This window comes from Heterocephalus glaber, unplaced genomic scaffold (genome assembly GCF_053883595.1).
Source record: "Heterocephalus glaber isolate CG9 unplaced genomic scaffold, H.glaber_assembly_v1.0 deba00001729, whole genome shotgun sequence".
Classification (NCBI taxonomy): Eukaryota; Metazoa; Chordata; class Mammalia; order Rodentia; family Bathyergidae; genus Heterocephalus; species Heterocephalus glaber.
Window position 1 is genome coordinate 14,059,775 of NW_028258440.1, and position 6,000 is coordinate 14,065,774.

A 6,000-nucleotide genomic window follows, 5' to 3' on the forward strand; every position below is an offset into this window, starting at 1 on the left:
CAGGGGAAAGGAAAGAAGGGAAAGGAAAAATGCTGAGAAATGGAAAAAATGGAAACAAAGCTTTTGTAAATAGGGAAGAGTGGAGGGGGTGAATAGAGGGCAAGTCATGGGGAAAAAACAAGAACCAAGATGCCTCATGCAAAGTTACATGTTCACAATGAGCAATGTAAATGTGTTGTATCCCTAAAATGTACCAATAAAGAATTAAAAAAAAAAATTATGTGCATGTACCAACTCTCCGGGATGTAAGCGATCTTTACATACTGTAAAGATGTACTAATAAAAATTACAAGAAATGAAATAATAATGGAATAACAAAAAAAGAAAATGCTATTTGAAATTTGTCTTGATGAATTTCTATATCAACTCAGAAGAGAGCTTTAAAAAATGAGAGGGATATGTAACCTTTAATGGAAGTGAGGGTGCCCTACAGAGTTCTGAGGGTTAAGAAAGTAGGGGGCCTGAACACAGTGCCCAGGAAATGATAACATAGGAATAGAAGTCTAGAGGAATACGATCCCTCAAAACTCATGATCCTGATAGCTTGAGATGTGCTTTCAATACTTCTTTCCTCTGTTGGACTAGAATATCTTTTCAGTCAAAGACCATATCTTAATTCAGCTGTGTGTCATCTGAGAATGTCTCTCGTAAAGTGTGTTACTCAAAATGGATGCTTAGTAAATTGTTTATACATTAATGTACTAAAGTGTTTATTTTTATAACTATGTTGAGATTTTACCATGAACTTAGCAGCTTGAAAAACACCACAAATTTATTACCTTATAGTTTTGAGGATAGAAATTTCACAAGTCTCACTTGTATAAAAGGGAGCTATCAATAGAGTTGCATTCTTTGCTGAAGGCTACAGGATATAATTCTTTCCCCTGACCTTTATAGCCTCTAGATATCATAATAATTCTTTATATCCTCTTTCTTCAATGTTCAAAGCTATCATTATTCCATTTTTGTATCTGTCTCTGACCCCTTTCTTCTGCTTCCCTCTTCCACTTTCATGGACTCATTGAGGCAATTCAGGATAAATGCTTCTTAAAGTTAGCTGACTAATAGCCTTTATTTAATCCATAGCTTTAATATCCCATTGCTATATAATCTAACATATTCACGGCTCTGGTGATTAGGACATGAAATAATTTGAGGCTTATTCTGCATGCTACATGAAATAATAAGCCACAAATAACACCTGCCTCCACCAATGAGAATCCCCCTGAAAATTTGTTCTTGGCTGGCGTGCAACCTAGGTGAGAAAGTAATTTGCTGGCTACCAAAAAAGTTTGCTCCTTGGGAAATGCAGGAATAATCTGCTAGGCCAAAAGGTTATATGCCCAGGTAAGGACCATAGTTAAATGAACTCGCTAGTCAACTTAGGATCATTTGGCCTGTAGTTAACCCTATCATTCTTTCCTCTACAAATAAAAACCTAGATACAGAGCTTATATTTAGTGAGAAAAATGGAAATAACATGATGTTAGAGAATTTGTCTTATCAAAGATTATGGAAGGTTATTTGGTTCACATAAAAGAATCTACCAGTGTTCCTCCTTTGAGATGAGCACTTTTTCTATAAAAGGCCTTAGCCAAGAAAAGGAAGGTAGAAAGCCAATAGTGCTAATAGAAAAATTAATTTAGAAAACTGTAAGTTTGTTGCTGACATATATTGACAAAAGCTTTTCATGAAAGAGAGTCTCTTCAATGGGAATATTCATCAATTTTAGTTTATAATTTTAGCATATGAACACTCAGAAAATCTTCCATCTAATTAATATTTCCTCTTAACCCCACACTTGTAAAAACCAAATCTGGGTACTCTACCTACTGAGATGAATATGAACCCTCCACACAACCAGCCATAATTCAAACAAGAACAGGATAGCCCCCCCCCCCAAAAAAAGAACAGGATAGCCAACATAGCTTTTACCCACTGTATTATTGAGAAATAAAAGTGATGAGTTCAGAAAACATAAAATTGAAATTATCTTTGTAGATACTTGGTAGAAGTAGGTTGAGAAAGTTTGCCAGAGGTATTTAAAAAGTTAACGGTCCACGAAATACATGTGAGAAATATGTTGGACAGAAGTGGGATGCTACCTGTTGATATTTAAATACAACTAAATTACCTTGGAGATATGCCTTGGGAAGCAATTCACAATAATAGTTAATAATGAATGATGACTGTATCTTTACTTTGTTGGTGATTTCTTTTGCTATGCACACTTTTTGATAAGTTGAGATCTCAGTTGTGGATTTTTTATAATATTTCCCTTGCGATTGAGGTTTTGGTCATAAAGTCTTTGCCTACACCCGTGTCTTCAAGAGTTCCATCTATTCTCTCTTCCAGAAGATTTAGTGTTCCTCAGACAAAAGACTAATATCTAGAATATATAAAGAACTGAAAAGAATCTATCCCCCCAAACTTAAAGGCCCAATCCAAAAATGGGCATCTGAGATACATACACGATACTCAGATGAGGTACAAACAGCAAATAAATATATGAATAAAATCTTCAACATCACTGATTATTCAAGAGATGTAAATTAAAACAATGCTGAGATTTCATCTCACTCCAGAAAGAATGGCTATTCTCAAGAAATCAACCAATAACAAAGGCTGGTAGGGGTATGGGGAAAAAGGAATCCTCCACTTTTGGTGAGAGTGTAGACTGGTGGAACTTCTGTGGAAAAATCAGTGTTGAGATTCCTAAATAAAACCTGGGACTAGAGGTCTGGGGATGTAGATCAGTGGCACCATGCCTGCCCACCAAGTGCAAGGTCCTGAGTTCAGTCTCCAGTCCTGGAAGAAAATAGAACTAGGACTAGAGGTTCCATTTGACCCAGCTACCCCCTTCTCCCCAGGATTTTCTCAAAAGAACTGAAAGCATTATACCACAGGGATATATGCAGACCCATGTTCAAATTAATTGATGAAGAAAACTCATTTTACAAAATCAAATACCCACTCATGATAAAATTCTCAGCAACCTAGGAATGAGAAAACATTCTTTTCTTGATATGTAACATTTAAGAAAATACCGCTAACTTTACACTGAGTTGTAAGTTGTGTGCTCTTTTCTTTTAAGATTGTCAAAATGTCACTATGTCTGCCTTCACCACTTTTATTTGACATCATAGTAGAAATCCTAGCTATTATGATAAAAGCACCCACTAAAAGGTTGTGTAGATTGAAAAGAAGACAAATGACTTTTATTTGTATGTAGCATTTTGTCTAAGTAGAACTCCACTTCAAAATTAAAAAGAAAATTAAAAATTCTCCTGGAAGTAATAAGCAAACAAAGCAAATTTTCAGGATACTAAGTAAACTGGCAAAGTATTGGCTTCTCCATATATGAGAATGAATAGTAGGCCTTAGACTTAAAAACATTAAAATTTTCAATGGCAAAAAGATAAAAACTCAGGTATAAATTTAACAAAGATTTGTATGATCTGCATGTACAGACTATAAAATAATGATAAATGAGATCCATGATCAGGAGTTGAAGAACTCACAATTGTTAGGATGTCAGTTCGTCCCAATTTTATGTATAGAGTAAACATAATCCTGAAGAAAATCCCTGAAAGCTTCTTTGTAAATATTGAATAACTGATACATGAACTTATATAGAAGTGCAAAAGATCTGGAGGCACCAATACAATACTGAAGATAATCAAAGTTAAAGGAATAACATTACTTAATTTTAAGATTTTTTTCTTTCAAACGAAGGTACCTAAGAATGTAATGATGAAAGTATGGACTCATATTAATAGATCAGAGAATATTAATAGATCCTATAAATGGACTCAAGAGAATAATCACTAACTGATATTTGAGAAAAATACAAAGTTAATTTAATGGAGAAAGAAGAGATTTTTCAACAAATGGTCCTAGAACAATTTGACATCACTTTGTAAAACAGTGAAACCAAACACAGATCTTGTACCTTTCATAAAATTAACTTTCTAAATTTTGAAATTTAAAATTATAAAACTTCCAGAAGGTAAGATAGAGGAAAATCTGATTAACCTTGAATTTGCTAATAACATTTTAACAGAATACAACATACATCATCCATAAAATGAATTATGGTTTAGACCTTAATAAAATTCAACATTTTTAGTCCACAAAAGACATTGTAAATGAAAAAGCAAAGCAGAAATTTAATATATTTTTAGAACATTATTAATAAATAACTTGGATCCAAAGCACATGAAAAATTCCTAAAGCTCAACAATTAGAAAAACTCATGTACATTTAAAAAAAGATAAATGAACTGAATGGACATCTTGTTACAGAAGATATACTGATGAACAATGAACATATGAAAAGATACTCAATATGATATGTCATTAGAAAATGTAAATAAAAACAATTTAACATAACTGAACACCTATTAGAATGGGCTAAATTCTTCTAAATTTAATTTTACCAATTCTGCCAAGGATATGGAGCAACAGGAAGTCTCATTCACTGCTACTGGGAATAAAAAAATGGTACAGAGAGTCTGGAAAAGAGTTTGGCATTTTATTTTTTATAATTTGAAAAATAAAACAAAATTTCATAACAAGAGAATAACAATAGTTAATACACTGAATCATTACCTCCAAAATCATTACTCAGATTAGAAGACATAGATAAAAAAGATTCTTACAAGGAAGAAACAAACAGATAATAGCACAATATTTTATTTTCAATGAACTAAGAGAAACTAGCAGTATAAATGAAATGAATTGGCATATATATATTAATATATTTTTTAACTTCTCCCTACTTCCTATGTATCTATTTCCTATTTTGCCCCCTCTGTCTCTGTCTCTGTTTGTCTCTCTCTCTCTCTCTCTCTATATATATATATATATATATATTTATATATGTATAAAAATATATATATATGAAACTATGCAATATTTAATCTTGTGTGTCTGACTTAATTCACTTAATATTATGGTCTCAATATACATCCATTTTCTCATGAATGATGTGAGTTTATCCTTCTTTACAGAAAAGCAATACTCCATAGTGTATAAATGCCACATTTTCCTTATCTATTTATCTGTTGAACATATACCTGCTTTGAAAATGTAGATATTATAAATTGTGCTGCTATAAACATGGGTATGCATGTATTCCTGTAATATACTAATTTTAACTGTTTTGGGAAGATACCTAGAAGGAGATTAGTGGAGTCAAATGGAAGTTTTATTTTCAAGTGTTTGAGGAATCTCCACAATGATTTCCATAGTGGTTTCACTAGTTTACATTCCCACAAACAATATAGAAGAGTTCATTTTTCCCCACATCATTCCCAGAATTTGTTCTATTAGATTTTTTTATGATAGACTTAATTTTTTTTATTACTTTTATTTTTTTGTACGAGGGATCAAACTTAGGACCTTGTGCTTGCCAGGAAGGCATGGTGCCACTGAGCTACATCCCCAGCCCAATGATAGCCATTTTATATCAATGTAGTTTTAACTTGCCTTTCTCTAATGGCCAGTGGTGTTGAGCATTTTTTCCTGTATTTATTGGCAATTTGTACTTCTTCTAAGTGACTATTAACTTCTGTTGCCTATTTTTTACTGTTTCTTTTACTTTGGTAAGTCTAATTATGTAAGTTCTTTATATGTTGTAAATGTTAGTCCTCTGTCCAAGGAAGAGCTGGCAATTTTTTTCCCCTTTCTGTAGGTTGTTTCTTCATTTTGTATCTTACTTCCTCTGCTGTGCAGAAACTTTTTAATTTGTAGATTCTTGGTATTATTTCTTGTGTCATTGGGATTTTGTTCAAAAAATTCTTACATACACCTATGCCTTCAAGAGTTGTGCTTATTTTGTCTCCTAGCAGATTTTGTTTTAACATTTAGATCTTTGATCTCTTTTGGTTTTAGCTTAGTAGATGGTGAGTTTGAATCTTCTTACAAAATTAAATACACACATACCATGTGATCCAGCAGTCATTTTCCTAGGCACTTGCCCAATTGCCTTGAAAATTTG